At 43.5% G+C, this 17035-nt stretch overlaps 1 protein-coding gene across 4 annotated transcripts in view; it reads left to right on the top strand.

Annotated features, from left to right (window-relative positions):
• The window catches only part of AIG1 (androgen induced 1), a 177990-nt gene that overhangs the window by 121001 nt on the left and 39954 nt on the right, over window positions 1–17035 (top strand). The window lies entirely within an intron of this gene.

The raw sequence follows: 17035 nt of genomic DNA, 5'->3' as shown, positions 1-17035 counted from the left end.
TTGGTCGGGCGGGGTGGGGGGGGGGAGCAACTCTACATGCTGCCATTCTCTCTCTCCTCCACTGGAGCCGCATGTGTTGCTGCTAGCAACGCTCACTTGCAAGCTCCACCTCTGCTGTTCCCATTGGCTGGGAATCACAGCCAATGGGAGCAGCAGAGACAGTGCCAGCAAGCACAGGGCCATGGCAGAACCATCCCTGGGGTTGCAATAGGTAAGCATTCCTATCCTCTGCCCCATCCCACATCTTTCCTTCCACCCAGCTCCCTTGCCCCCAACCTGTTCCTGCACTCTACCTCCCATCCGTATCCTGCATCCTGTCTTCTGCCCAGACCCTGCACCCCAAAACTGCTCCCCGGCAGCTTTTCCTGCATATTAAGTGCCTCATTTTTGTCTGCACCCCAAAGCCTAGGGGGTCCTACAAAATCTCATAGCCCAGGACCCCAGAAGAGTTAATTCAGCCCTGTTGACCAGTATAACTCTCCTGCTATTGCTACACCTGCAAACCTTGTCTAGTACATATCAGGAATCTTACACCAGTGTTGTAAGCAGTTCTCATTTATGCTGGCGCCAGGCAGCACAGGATGTGGGATCTGCAGCTGGTTACCAGGAGCCCCCTCTCTCCACTGCTTCTGAGTAGCATGCGGACACAGCAGACCATTGAGCATCTCTTGTCTCCCTTGAGTTTAACAAACTAGCCCTGATCTCTGCTCAGATTTAATGGAAGGTGGTTGCAGATTGCTGTAGTTTTCTGATTCAGAGCTTTGTGGCTTGGTGCAAGTTACAGCAGACCCAGTGTACGCCACTGCACTTCAGTAGAGAACCATTCATAATGGAGCTTCCCTTCAACACACCCTCTTCCGTCCCAAGTCCTGCCAGTGGAACTCGCTTAACATGTCCCCTCCTTTCCTTTACATTGGAAGTGGTGGGACATATTGGTATAGAAAGCAGCAGAAAGCTCTTATGCAGACAGAGAACTATCCACGAGCTATGTGCAGGCATTTCAAGGTCAATTTGTGCTGCTAATATGGTGCACAGTGCATGAGTCCCACTTCCCTGTATTGTAAGTCTGGGCCAGCTTCTTGAAAACCTTATTTTAATGAATAAATTATTTGACTATTATATTACTGTATGTTAATTGCTGAGGCCATCTGATGAATTCCAGTTAAAGACTCAAAGGTAAATATGGGTTGTCAGGTCTTAAAAGCTGGGTGTTTTAGATATTAGGTATTCTGCTTTACTTCACAAGTTTTTGCCTAGCTCTCAAGGCCTCTTATTTTTTTGTGAACTGAGACTCTCTTGCAAATTTCATCTTTAGACAAAGCTGTGCCATAGACTTTTATGTTTTATTTTGAATTCTTTTCATATATGGCCTTTCAGTTCTGCCAAGACTTACTGTAAATATTCCTTTGCCGCTACCACTTCTCAAATTGTAATCTCAACATGAAAACGTGTGTGTGTATGGCCTCTCTGGGAATTTTTTTGACAGTTGTTTGGCACAGATCCTCTTGTAAAAAGATGACAGAGATTCCGGAGCAGAACCCGAACATAAGTGCCATAGTACACTTGGCTAGTGAAGGCTCTACCCATCCCTGAAAGACCACACAGTTTGGCCTGGTTTTTGGTCTTTCCTCAAATCTCATTAATGTCAGAGCGAGCAGTGGGTGCTTGCTGCTCTGACAATGAAGCTCTGAGTCTTCCTAAGTGGGAGGAACACCTAGAACCCTGATACTATGTATCACTTTAGTTTAAATTACTTGGCCATAGCATGAGTGAGGGCTTTAGAAAGTCCACTGCCTCTGTGCCCTCCATTTTTAAATGAATTCTTAAGGGTGAAATCTAAAAACAGTGGCTCTACTGTTTTGTCCAGAGGAGAATGCCTAGCATAGGCTAACAGTCTTAAATGAGGTTCACCAAGCACATAGTTCTGCCTGAAACCAAATATTTAATGGGGACATTAACCCAGAATCATTCAAAAAGTGTGCAGGACCTCCCATAATTTGACAAAAGAAACCAGGGTAGTCCAGGAAGCCAAAGGAGATATTAAATCAGGAAAACTGTCACTAACTAGCAATGTTTAAACTAAAAATTGCTCTCAGTTAGCCTTTGTCCAAGTGTGGCTGCACAGCAACAGGATTTGTGTGTGAACTTTCAGAGGTCGTGGGGGAGAAAAACTTATTTACATTTTCTTTTGCTTTGTCTGCATGTTCCCAAAACCTTCCAGGTGGGATGTAATGCTTGAATGCTGTTGTTCGGGATAGACAATATTCCAGAAACCTCATAGTACTTTTCCCATCTCCCAAACTGGCTGTGACTTTTCTACTATCAAGGTCAGCCCAGCCCAGCAGACAAGTCAGGGTGTCTGTCTACATGTGGAAATTATACCATTTTAGAATATATTAACCAATATTAATCAATGTTAATTGTGACAAAGACACTCACATAGTATGGTTTTGGTTAACCCTATGGCGTTTGAAGCACAAAAGCCATTGTCTGTACCAAAGTTTCACATCATATTTCTTTACATGTGTTACTTGCCATATTTTGACACTGTAACTTGCGAGGGTAGGTAGGGGCAGAGCAGGGTACATTTCAGATGAATTATTTCATCTATATAGAAAAAAAATCAGCAAAAAAGAACTATTTTCTCCTCTTCCTTACTTCCGATCTCTGAGTTTGGAAGGAAATAACCTAGTATGTTTATTATGTTTCATACATAACGGGTTTGGATATTTATTTTTTTGTTATCCAAAAATGCTGGAACATTTTTATAGTGGGGATACGGAGAGCCATTTAACCACACTGCTAACCTTGCATATAATGAAAACCACTTCAGTCCTGGGGAACCAGTAGCATCCTCCCTGCACACATACCCAGAGTTCCAGCATCCATATCTGTGTAGGTGTCCTGAAAAAAGTACCTGTTAGTTTTGAGGGAGAAAGACTTACAATCCGCTCCCCACATCCTGGTATTATTAACTTATAGAAGCACTTCACTTATTGCCAGGGAACTGATTTATTATTTATTGTTCAGACCCAAAAGGTGCCCTATCATATATCTATGCTTGCTTCATTATCAGGCATTCACCAGCACGTATTGAGCATCTGAAACATAGGAAATGCAGCTTAGAAAAAAATATGCCATTAAGGAACTGTATCTGTGTGCCTGTATAAGTGTGTGTGTGTGTGTGTGTATATATATATGGAAGTGTGTGGAAGGATAATCCCAGACCCAAAGATTTTATAGTCTAAGTAAGGATTTGAAATGATGACAAACTGATGTATACATGAGCAGTGTGAATCTCCCTAGCTGAGATTAATTTTGCTCACATGCCAGATGCTAATTTGCTGTTCCAGCATAAATATATATAGATATAGATATAGATATAAGCTTCTTCAGCACTGGTGATCAACATACCTGGCAGCTTTACCTGCAAATTTTAGGGATTTGTTCTCAAACTTACCTTTAATTTATTACACCTAATTGGGACTGAGCACTGACTGGGTACTATGGGTCAGGGTACACATCCCAAAAGAGAATACTGTTGCTGCTTGGGATGATGGTTGTGAGAAAGATGGATTCCTTGTCAAAACTTAAACTTAATAATGACATTGAAACAGTGACTTAGAGTGAGTGAGGGGAAGTAGGTATTGCAGACTGATGTACCCCACAATATTTGTATCCGGTGGCACCTTTAAGTCTAAGAGATTTATTTGGGCATAAGCTTTTGTGGGCAAAAACCCTCTTTGTTAGATGCAAAGCGGGCTTCTGCCCACAAAAACTTATGCCCAAATAAATTGGTATTTGAGGTGCCACGGGAGTCCTCATTGTTTTTGCAGATACAGACTAAAACCGCTTCTCCTCTGAAACTTGTCACCAAAATATTTTGTGGTTGCTGAGGAGGAACAGTGGTCTCACCCTTTGCTCCAAAAAATCTTACCCTTTGAGCTCCAAATTAAAATCCTATTTTCCATTACATTCCATTACACACATGCAAAATATAAGAGTAGCATGAAATGATGGGAGTTGTAAGATGTCAGTGGGAGTAGTAAGATTATTGTGGTGATTCAGACACTGGTCCTGCTCATGTGTCCATGAGAATCACCATTATTCATGCCACATGTTTAGACTCACTGCAGGGGGAGGAGGGTGGAGAGGGCAGCCACCTGCTCAGGTATTTTGAGGATCACCCATTTTGAGGTGACAGTTCTGGGAAATCTGTGGAGGTGGTCAGCTGGCAGCTGTCCACTTTTATGAGCTCACACTCATTCCTGATCCCATCTTCCAGCAAAGCACATGCTGCCTTTTAGTGAACTATAGACACTTCAGTGTCTGTTGAGAAGGTTTAAGTGGATGAGTCCACAGTGAGTGAGTGGACTGAGTGAGGAGAACTTAACTGCACAACTACAATGCCAGTTGTCATAACAAGTCTCCCTGTACTGCGCACTGTATAAACACATTGTACAGTAAACTCTTTCATATCCAGCAGCCCTGGGACCAGGAGGATGGATAGGAGAGAGATGGTCTGGATAATAGAGAGGTATACCTAGCAATGCATAACACTAAAGAAAAACAATATTAGATATTAAGAAACAAACAAAATGCATGCAGAGTACTTTATTAACCAACAACAGTACTATTGTACACAGTAAACTTATACAGTATTTGCTGTATTTGTATTTACTTTCACTATCCTGTACTAATGGAAAACGTAACTAAAATTTACTGATGGTTAAAATGCTGGTTTTGTGAGAGTTCTAGATAATAGAATGCTGGACATGAAAGAGTTTACTGTGGAAGGATAATCCTGGACCCAAAGATCTTATAGTCTAAGTAAGGATTTGAAATGATGACAAACTGATGTATGCATGAGCAGTGTGAATCTCCCTAGCTAAGATTAATGGTGTTTATATGCTAACTTGCTGTGCCAGCATTTGTAGATCCACAGAACATGGTAGGAATCCTATATATCCCAGGGCTCAGCATGGTCCTTTGACAAACCTGTGTTGCTCGACAAGACTCATCTCTAGACCTGGTGGAGTTGGCAGTCTCTGTTTGTATTAGACTGATGTCCAGAAAATCTGATCACCCCTACCCAGTAGGATGGCACAGTTCTTCTTCTTGGTTCCACTCCCTTCTCCCCCAAGCCCAGCACCCCTCTCAAAATGATTGGAACTTCCATAATTTCGGTTTTCATAAGGACTGTGACCTGATCTCTCACAGAGTCCGTGCTGTTATAAATAATAAATCATGAAACTGCAGGCTAATAGCACTGAGATGACCACAGAGCAACCAAATGTTTCACTTAAAGCACATGCAGAGTACCAGATCTATATTTGGAATTCTATAAATGCCTTTTCTTTAAAAAAAAAAACAAAAAAACCCATCAAATGAAAACAAATCATCACAAATCACCAGGCTCACTGTCGGGTGTAAGCTAGTTTGCTCTTCATTTATTTTTTAATGACAATTAAATGTGCAATAAGGACTACTGATCTTCTCCAAACCTTTAAGAAAACAAAAACAAGAAGCTTTTGTTTTTATCTGAGGGATGGATGATGGTTCAGGTATGGGATATTACTTACTATAACCAAACTTGTTCAACCTATCTCTAGTTGCTAAACAGATCACATTGGACTCCTAAGTCTGTATTGGTGATATTGTCATAGTAAAGTAGCTGTGCCTGTATGCCCCCAACTAATGATCTACCAAGGACACCCATTCTAGGCTGCTGGTTCTTGAGCCATCGCAGTCCTGGAGAGACCTGTGCCTCTCCTTCCATGATCAAGGTTGTTCCAGGCTACATGGTTCCTTGCCTACAGTGTGTCATTCCTACAATGTGTCATTCCCAAACAGACTGGCATTGAGCTTTGCATTCTCTTCAAAGGCTATGAAAAATGTAATGGCCTCGCAGTTACCTCAGATCTTCTTCTAAGCAAGCACATTCATTCTTAAGGTAAAGGCAATACAGAGAAAACATATTGAAAACAATAAAAGAATCTACACCAATGCTACAAAGTTTGTCAGCCAGCATCACAAATCCAACCTCAGGCTCGGTTAGATGTCAAGTCTTTAAAATTTACAACTGGATTTTCCCCGTGGTTACAGGTTGATAACTGCCTCATATTCAGAACCAGAACAGCTAGTACTAGTTCATTCTTCCCTTCATGCAGCATGAGGCTTTGACCTTGGCCTCATGTAGCAGGTGATCATGGACAATGGCCCAGGCTTCAGGACGTAGACTCAAAAGGCTGGGTGTTTGCCTAATCAGGGATGAGGGATTTGTGTTCACCTTTCCCTAGATATTTCCCAATAAAACCAGTTAGGATTTATGTTCTGAAAATCCATTCTTGTCCTGCACATGGTTCAGCACAGCCCTTCGAATCCCCCAGGTTTCACAAATACCGCACTACCCCATTGAAAGGTGACATACAATCCCTGTCGCAACAATACATAAGCAATTCCTTTAGAACGGTGGACCCCAAAGCTTCTGAAAGGTAATTCAATAAGGCCTCTGAAGAATATGACAGGAAATTACAGTATCTGTCACAGACTGCATGCAGGATAGTGCAGGGTCATATACAATGGCATGCTAAAAAATCTTCTGTTCTGTTTCTTCAAAGTTCACTCTCATCAGACTTCCCACCCCACTCTCGCTGGCTCCCCGCATGCCCCCCCCCATTTGGATTTCTGCCAATCTCCCCTGGCTTCTGTATCCCCCCCACCAGGTTTACTTGTACCCATTGGGTTCTTCTCCCCCCTCCAAACTTCTTCCTCCACCCTTCCCTGCAGTGTAGTCCCAATGTGCTCAGACTGTTTGCCATCGCCCTAGCTGCACTTCCATGGCTATCGTGGGTTGGGTTCTGTGCTCGAGGTGGGATCGCTGTGGTTAGAGACTTGGAGGAGATTAACTGATAGAAAACATGCTGGAGTCCTTCCCCCACTGCTCTGCACCACTCCCCAGGGGTAGAATAATGTAGCCACTCAGCAACCGTGGAAGGGAGTCTCCCCATAACCTCCCCCACACGTCCCTCTCAATCTCCACTGCTTCCTCGACTCTTTACATTGAAATAGGGGTGGAGTCTCAGCTTGCTACCCATGTGTTAAGAACAGAATTGCTTTTGCAGGCATTAGTTTTTTTGTCTTCCCCACTGTGTTGATGTCCCTACTGCAGAGCACCCTTCACTTGGCCAGCACAAACATCTGCTTGTTTCTTTGTGCTCGTGGGCATGTTCCAGATGGCAACAGCACCCACCCCCCGCATATGTTACCTTACGTTAGCTTTGCACGTGCTGTGAAGCATCTTCATTGATATTTGCTATTGTTTCCTCCTGAATGCTTAACTTCACTTTATAGTGGTATTATCTGGCCATAACTTTGATGTTTGTGTGCTTGTTACATGAGCCTGTGTGAGGACCCAACACAGCATCAGCTAGCTACTGATGTACGCTATTAGCTCTTCAATGATGTCTGCCCACTCTTCTCTCTTGTCCAGTTCTTCCTGAGCCAGTTGCACTGTTTGTAGGACAAGTTTGAAGCTCAGCCAACCTGGCAGTCATAATTTTCCATCTATGTAGCCTCTATCAGCAGTAGGCGCTCATTTGTTTTGTCATTCTCAAGCCATCTGCTCAAGTTTTTATTTTCTGTCCTAACTCACAAAACACTAAAAATTAGATGAGTGGCTGGTTTTGAAACAAGCCAAATGAAATATGAAATGGATTAAGTACCACATTTTCATCTGTCTTTTGGCTAATTAGAGCAGCAGAAGCAGCGACCTCTGCAGCTGAGGCTGCAAAATAGTTCCTATTCTAATCTGTTTTCAGTTGCTCATAATTGTTTTTAAATATCCACTGTTTGGGCTTGAAATATTCTAAAACTGCTCTTTATCTAAAGGTAATATTTTTTAAAAAGCCTTAAATCATAACATTTTCACTAGTTTTTTGAGCATTGGTTGGAAGTGAGAATAGATGTTTCCCAAAATAAAATAATTCTTGCAACTTTCTTTGATCAGCTGTACAGTCAAAATATCTGGGTTTTAAAACATGAAATTTGGCATGAAAAATGCCCTCTTTAAGAAGCACCGTCTTTCATTGTTGTTGAAGAAATTAGTTTTGATTTTACCAAATTATCAGCCTTTGTATATACAGTTGAACCTCTCTAATCCGGCACACTTGGGACCTGACTGGTGCTGGACAAGATAATTTGCCAGACCATGGAGGTCAATATTGTCTAGCACATTACCAACACTTCCACTGCTTACTGAGCTCTTAGAAGACATTGGCCATGTCTACACTAGCACAAAACTTTGAAATGGCCATGCTAATGGCCATTTCAAAGATTACTAATGAGGCGCTGAAATGCATATTCAGTGCCTCATTAGCATGCCGCTGGCCGTGGCTCTTCGAAATGCCACTTTTTGCTGCCGTGTGGCTCATCCAGACGGGTCCTTTTCGAAAGGCCCCCGCCAACTTCGAAATCCCCTTATTCCTATGAGCAGCAAGCTAATGAATGTGAATTTCAGCGCCTCATTACTAATCTTCGAAATGGCCATTAGCATGGCCATTTCAGAGTTTTGTGCTAGTGTAGACATGGCCATTTAGGGGTAAATTACAGCTAAATAACAGCACAGAACACTGAGAGCCAAGACTGGTGGCTGTAAATAAACTTTTGAGGGCCCACGGGAAACTTGGCCACACCATGATAAGTGTTCATCCAGCTAACTAAAACCATGCTGGATTACAGATGTTGCTGGCCAGAGTTCCAAACTAGAGAGGTTCAACTTGGCTTAATTTCTTTTTTTTTTTTCCCTAAACTTAATTAAGGAAGGGTTCGCTGTGTTTGTCAAAGTGGCTAATTTAACTACATCAAGAATGGATTTCCTCATGCTGGTGGTCTCCTCAGTTGTCTATGTAATACGTGTTTAAGGAAATGACATAAAAAGAACTTAGTAATCCTCGGGATCTGGCTCCCAGTCTCTCAAGGGTTCAAGGAATATTTGAAAGTCAAAGATCCAGGCCTAGGCATACCAGCTTACTGTTCATTTTGCTCGTATGTGACTCTCATCCACTCACACTTGCACAACAACTGTGGGATGCTTAGAGGAGCAACTGCTTTGCTGACTGTCAGTACACCACAAGGGCATGGAAGATGAAGCCATGTGGGAAACCTGGCCTCTACTTCTGGATGCTACCATTTGTCACCTCGCTTCCTGTGCAGCTTGTGCATCATCATTGGCTCCTCCAAAGCACTGATCATGCACTCAGTGGTGTCTTTCCTATTTTGCCTCTTACTTGCTGTCACTCCTCACCTTTTGTGCTTCTATTGATGAATGGTTAAGAGCCTTCCTCACAAGTTCCTCCCTATTTTACTTGGGTCTCAACCTTCATTGATGAAGTTTGTCAGCAGAAGTTTTCCAGGTTTTCAAGATCTCATCTGCAAGGTCTCATCATGTAATAAAAGAAGGAATGTTAAATACCTGCTTGAGGTTGAAACATTTTATTGCAAATACCTTTTTCAACATAGGCCGTACAGTTGCCAAATTTTTTGAAAACGTGTGCAGGACATCAGCGTCAGCTGTGGGACCCCCTGCCAGGCAACCAGGGATCCCTGGAAGCCTCACAGCTGGGACCTGGCTAGGGCGCCATGTCCTGCCAGCAGCCCTAGCTGCAGGATCCCCAGCTGAGGAATTTCCATGACAGGCCCTGCAACCCACATTGACATAAAAATGCCCCACAGGACACTTTTGCATAAATGCAGGACACGGGACTTGTCATGGAAATTTGGGACTGTCCTGCAGATTGTAGGATGTCTGGTAATCCTAATAGGCAACCACATTCCCACTGGCCCTTGCCTCCCTTATAACAGGTTTTATTTTGTTTTTGTTTTCGTTTTGTTTGTTAATTAGAGTAGATCTACATTTTAAATGCTGTATGAGCACTGTTGCAGTGATGCAGCTGCCGCACTCAAGTGCTTTAATGAAGAACCTCTAAGACACAAGAAGAGAGCTCTTCCATTGGCTTAGTTAATTCACCTCCCCAAAAGGTGGTAACTGTGTTGGAGGGAGACACTATCTACAAATGGAATGGGGGACTGGAATTAGGTCAATGTAACTACGGGTGCATTTTCCCACCCCCAAGCAATGTAATTACATGGATGTGGTTTATATATGTGACTTGTTCCTCCCTCCATACATATATAAAAAAAGCCTATATATAATTTTCATTGGTATCACTGGCTTCTATATCAGCCTTGACCTCATGCTCCCTTATCCCCAAGAATCCCACTGGAGTCTGAGAGCTGTCTGTCATTGAAAGCCAGAGCTTTCACAAGCAAAGTAGCCAACTCTTCTTCTTTTGCAAGTCACATAAAGGTTTAAAGTATGTTATTTGTTAACAGATGGATTCTCCAACCAGAATCTTTGACTTACCTTCCCTTTTTTATGTTAATTACTGTATTATAACCCAAAACCAGAACTGAATCTACTTTTAATCTATTAAGAAACCTTCTTGCTGTCTATTAAAGATAAATGCAATCAAGGTAATAAAATGTAGAAGCACAGCAAATCTCTCCTTGTAAATACATAACACCATGTTTACCCAGGGTGTTCCAGAATTAGTAGGCAGTGTGTGTTACTCCACCAATGATTAAGCTGCTTGGAGAAGCTGCTGGGTAGCTGTTATGCCCTCAGGGAATTGATTGAATGATACAAGATTTGTAACTTGACTTGCTTCTGGGCAGCTTTGGATAGAGGGTGGGTCTGAATTAGAAGTGGTTGTCAAATCTGCCCGGGCTGATTCTGTTAAGCTCAGTTGTACTGAGTTCATAGTACAAGCTGTGTTTACTTTTCTAATTTAATCATCATAATCATCATTATCATCATCATGTGTTGGCCCAAACACAGCACAGGACTTCCCTTTTTTTTCAAAACAACTTTATAGAGCTTGAGGTGGTGATACAGGGCTAGTTTCCCTGCCCTCCTCTGACTCCTTGCATAGGTGTCACCCTCCTAACTCACAGGTTACATCCTGGATATGTTAGGAATGGGCCGCTCTAGCCTGAGCCAGAGTGGGGCAGAGCATTAGAGCTGTAACTGGCTCCCTGGTGGCATTGCCTCTGTGTCGTGCAGAAAATCTGGCCCAGACTCCACAAGCCACAGCATTGCTCCCCCTCTTCCAATTAGCAAATACAAATTTCTGATGAGCTACTTTAGTACACTGACTTTTCTAGTCCATAAATGATTAACTTTGTTTTTCACAATGAGAACTCCCATATCTCAAATGGGGTAGCTGCCACAGGTGAGTTGCTAGAGGCAAAACACCCAGGTACACAAATATATGCTGAATGAGCTATTTAAACAAAATAAGTGCATTCCATTCAAGCATAAGACCATTTGAATTTATTTTCCGGTTTGTATTTTTAGCTTGCTATTATTACTAGAAACAACTGCCAACTGGGTTTCAACTCCACAAAATGTGGTCTCGTCATCCTTTTAAAATACGATGAAAAGAAGTGAGGTGTCACAGTAATCACTGCACTTTTCACTCCCAGGGAGGAAAGTTCAAGTGTTGATTAGTGAACTGGTTCCACCTCAGCACTTTGTCCTTATGACACCACAACAAAGAGCACTGATCAGATGAGGTAAAGGACTGGAGTAGTGAAAGTCAGTAACATAGATAAAATGTTCAAAATTAAGATTGTCAGCCAAATTCATTGTAGTACTGCAATTTGTCACAATATGATGATGCTCACGTCTCAGACTGACACAACAGCATTGTGGCCAGCTCTGCACTAATGGGGAAGGTTGAATCAAGATATGCAACTCCAGCTATGTTAATTAAGTAGCAGGAGATGCTATTCCTTAATTCGGGCTTCCAAGCGGTCTTCCTTACAGGAGGTTAACAGGCGTAAACACCCATATTGACATTCCCTACTCCTTGTGAGGAGCAGGAGTACTGGTGCTGACGGGGAGGGGTTGTTCTCTGAATTCAAAATAGTACATTCCTACCGGGCATGCTAAATCAACCTCTGGAAGATCAGCCCTGGCAGTGTTGATCTTCCACTGAGTGTAGACAAGCCCTTTGACATAAAGTTACCTGCAAAGCAAAAGCAAACTCAGAATGAGCCCAGGGGAAGAAGGGAAAAAAAAGGGTCCTCGCATATTTGGGAATCGATGAGCAAAGATAAAGCTGTTTGTGAAAACTTACAGTGTCTGTTTTCAGTTTGGCTCAAGTCATTGTTGTTAGCCTCCTCAGCTTTCCTCTCTCTGTCACACATTTTTTTGTCTCTCATATGCATGCGCACACATGCAGGCACAGAGTAAAGTTAAAAATTATGGAGAGAAGAGTAGCATGAAATTGACAAGGGAAGGGAGAGAATGCTGGTTATAGGACAAAGATGGAGTGGTTTGATGTGATGGGTGTGTAATTAGCACAATCCTGCAAAGTATAGGCGATTGCAGGATGTGTTGTGTCAGGTCTTTTTCTAGAGTACATTTTGATTATGTGTTGTAGCAGAGTGTACTGAAATGGTATCTATTTATATGTTGGGAATGAAGGGGGCACAGAGCTTCCAGAGAAGAATATGCATTCAGTCTCATTTGCTTGTTCTCTGAGCTTTGCACTAAATTAACTGCTGTTTGTGTTGTGGCTTTGGTGGTATTTTGTACTCTAATTAGGATAGATCAGTAAACTGAATCCAATGTTTCATTTGTGGTTTGGATTTTATGAGGGGTGTTCAATATTAAAATAAACTTCATCTATTAAAAAAACTAAATTAACTGAGAAGTAGATTTGTAAATTAAAGCAACCGCTTTGGGTTTATTTTAATAAAAGTTATAGATTGAGCCGGACAGTTCTGAGAGTTACAAAATTAAACTTAAGGTCATCAGTAATATCCTCCGCAAGTTAGTATATGCATACATAGAGTGGCGACAAGATTTTTTGATTTTTACTTATTGATTTTGCCAACAATCACTTCAATAGAAAAGATAGTTATGGGCATGTTGTGGAGGGTGTAGATAAGGGTGTTGGTTCCAGGATAAGTATTTGTCACTCAATGTACAAACATTTCCAGTTTACTGAGGCAAATGATGTAGTTAAAGACTTCAGGATAGCCAAAACATGCATACAGTAGTGTGAGTGATGGATGGAGACCTCATGTGGACGGCGTGTTTAGAAAGGGCCAGGTTGTCCCTGTACTCAAAAGGAAAGGGGTACTCCTGAGAGAATTTTGTTCCAAAAAAATTAAAAATTCTCTGCACAATATTAAAATTCTGCAAAGTTCTGCATAGTGTTTCAAAATACCATTATCTAATCAAACCAGTTTCAAATATATTCATAGTTTATTTCAAAATACCAGTCTGTAATAATAGCGACAAAATTCCTCCAGGAACAGAGAGTTAAGGAAATCTGTACAACAACCCAGTTCCTGTTTCTCTGCCCCTTCCCTGACAGCCCAGTGTGGGACCAGACACCCGTATCACATACATCTTCCCCACCAGAACCCAACCATGGGCACCCCAGCCAGACACTTGCACACACTTCCTACCCCGCATCCCACCCATAAGAAGAAACAACTCAATGGCTATGTCTACACTAGCCAAAAACTTCGAAATGGCCATTTCAAAGTTTACTAATGAAATGCTGAAATACATATTCAGCGCTTCGTTAGCATGCGGCCGGCCGCGGCGCTTTGAAATTGACGCAGCTCGCCGCCTCCTGGCTCGTCCAGATGGGGCTCCTTTTCGAAAGGACCCCGCCTACTTCGAAGTCCCCTTATTCCTATGAGCAGATAGGAATAAGGGGACTTCAAAGTAGGCGGGGTCCTTTCAAAAAGGAGCCCCATCTGGACGAGCCACGCGGTGGCGAGCTGCGTCAATTTCAAAGTGCTGCGGCCGCCCGCATGCTAACAAAGCGCTGAATATGTATTTCAGCGCTTCATTAGTAAACTTCGAAATGGCCATTTGCATGGCCATTTCAAAGTTTTTGGCTAGTGTAGACATGGCCAATGTTGCATCCCAGGTTTGTATAGAGTTTTCTATGCTCCACATCCTTCCTTCAGGGCATGCTGAAAACTACAGACACCAGGAACCCGCCAGCTCCCCACTTCTTCCCGAGGCTTCATCTTCTGTTTGCAAGCAGAGCTCTGTCAGGTACAGAATTCCCTAGCGAGGGCCAGCAGTGCTGCAGCCCATTTCTATGGAGGAAAAGGAAATTCTGTGCAAAAATCATTAATTTCTGTACAAATTCTGCATGCTCAGTGGCACAGAATTCCCCATATAGTGGGAGGAAGAGTGAAAGAAATCTCCCTACCTTCTCATGGACATTGCAAAAGGATGAGGGCAATCACAACTGATAATACTAGGAGAGCACAAGAATTGCTCTCCTTTCAATTCCAAGTATCCCATAGCATGTGGAGAGAAGGTGTAACCATGGACCCACTTCTCTTTGCACTAGCCCACAAAGCTGCCTGTTCATGCTGAGGGGAGAAGGCTGTTCCCACGCCAGGCATAGTGCCATGGGTGCACTCCCCTTGCATTTTGGACAGTTTGGGTGGGTCTTGTGCCCTGAAATACAATAGATCCCAGAGCATCCTGGAGACCAGAGTCCTGTGGGGAGAGGAGATCACTGCACTTGAGATACTGGAATTCTCATGGTCAGTGCCCCTCTTCAGGCTGAATCCTGATCTGAAGCCCCAGATTATGTTTCACTGACTTTTAGAAAATCATCTCTCACTTGGGCCTTGTCTACACAGGTGCACACATGTGTGTGTGTGTGAGTGTGTGAGAGAGAGAGAGAGAGAGAGAGAGAGCGAGAAGCCAGATTAAGTGCAGTTAAACAAGCTTGTAAGTGCTTACATACACACAGTGTAATTCAGTATTGCACACTAAGTCTGTATTTACTGGGAACTCCAGGATCCTCTTTCAGACTGAACTAAATTTACTGTGAATTGAGCTTGTTCAGTGCATTGTTTATGTGCAAGTAATGCTGCTATGTACTACTTTGGCAGTCCTGCGACAGCTGTCCTATTCAACAGCCTGACTTGGCTGTTTACTGTGTGTATGGGGCCAAAATGTACTCGCTTGCTCTTGGATTTGCATGTGCCAACACTGTGCAGTAGTTCTCCAAAAGCCCTACAATGGGCCTGGAGAAGTCACTTGGAGCCATGCTGAGACACTGGATTTCATTGCCAACTATGTAGGAAGACCTTATGTCCAGCCATTGGCATAAATATCTTTTTAATGGGCATTGCTAAGCAGATGACTATGAAGGGGCACAACCAGGTCACTGACCAGTGAGGGAAAATAGCAAACAGCTCAAGATGAGGTATGTTTAAACCAGAGGTACCAGGTGATGGAATTGTGATCTGTCCAATCGTCGAGGCACTGGAGAGAATTTTGCACAATTACACAACCTCCCAACCCAGCAAGGTCATAGGCTTTGCTGTCAATTTCTGTTTCCACCACCTGTAGCCACTGAAAGGACCAGCAGTGTGACTCACTGGAGGATGAGCAGGGGAGGCCAGTGAAGAGCTCTCTCTGGAAAACCAAGATCTCTTCAGTCCTGAGGATCTTGAAGCCAGACAGGCAGATAGCAAGCCCAACTCCTGCTGTGCAATAGCTGAGTTTGATTCCCAGCCAGAAAGCCAGGCCAGGGATGTTGCACCTACTGAAGTTCTGAGAATGTGGGGGTGGCACAGGCCCATTCACATCTAAAGCCCCCACCCTGAACCTAAGGGGACGTGGGACCCAGGCATCAAAAAGTTGGTGGGGGACGGAAAACAAATGAAAAAAACAAGGATGGGAGTGAGAGGCATTGGTTCTAGAACAGGGATCCAGCAGGGGTGGGAGGGGCTCTTCTCAAGGGAATTTTGGCATGCAAGTACCTGTCTTTCTTATTGTACTATATGGGCACGCTGGCTTCTGCTCCAAGTACTCCAGGGCCATGGTAGGCAGAATGTCCAGGTCTCCTGCACTCTTCCTCATTCGGCCCACACTGTCCATTTGGCTCCCCTGTATACATTTTCAAAATGGCAGCTGCTCCAGGAGACTGCTGGCATCTGCTTTATTCCAAACCTGACCATTTGCAAGCCCAGGAGATAGGCCCATCTACCTATTTTCCTTTTTCCTCCCCATATCCAGCCTGCCCAGCAAAGCCCCCATCCCCTTGTTTGTTACCTCAAAATGGTGGCTGGCAGCATGCTGTAGTCACTGCCTGTACATACCCCTCTCCCGCGGCACACTGGCATAATGAAAACATTCACTTATGCAAAACTCAACAGTTTATCATGTGAGCAGTTACAGGAAAAGAAATTTGGTGAATATCCTCACTTTTCAGAAGGCAGGCATGGGTATTATGTGCCCATATAGATAAAAGTTTCCCACTGGGATATAAATGCCCTGTGACCTGCATTCTTACAGTGAATGCTTCAGCCAGTCATTGCAGAAGCTTGTCTGTTTTTCCTTTCTCTTCCCCAGTGTCTGCTAGGGAGAAATTGCTCAGTGTTGGTCTGGATATTAGGGCTATGTCTACGCTAGCCCCAAACTTTGTAATGGATATTCAAATGGCCATTTCGAAGTTTACTAATGAAGCACTGAAATGTATATTTAGTGCTTCATTAGCATGCGGGCGGCTGCGGCGCTTCGAAATTGACACGGCTTGCCGCCGCATGGCTCGTCCAGACGGGGCTCCTTTTCGAAAGGGCCCCGCCTACTTCAAAGTCCCCTTATTCCATCTGCTGGGAATAAGGGGACTTCGAAGTAGGCGGGGTCCTTTCGAAAAGGAGCCCCGTCTGGACGAGCCATGCGGCGGTCAGCCGCGTCAATTTTGAAGTGCTGCGGCCGCCCGCATGCTAATGAGGCATGAATATGTATTTCAGCGCTTCATTTGTAAACTTCGAAATGGCTATTTGAATGGCCATTTCGAAGTTTGGGGCTAGTGTAGACACGGCCTAGGGGGGATAGCTGCTCAACCATCCCCCCCCCGTATAGCTTGCAACTCTTTTCCACTGCTGCAGCACTTCTGAGTGACCAGCCTAGCGA

This window comes from Carettochelys insculpta, chromosome 3 (assembly GCF_033958435.1).
Source record: "Carettochelys insculpta isolate YL-2023 chromosome 3, ASM3395843v1, whole genome shotgun sequence".
NCBI lineage: Eukaryota > Metazoa > Chordata > Testudines > Carettochelyidae > Carettochelys > Carettochelys insculpta.
This window is presented reverse-complemented; position numbering and strand designations above follow the sequence as displayed.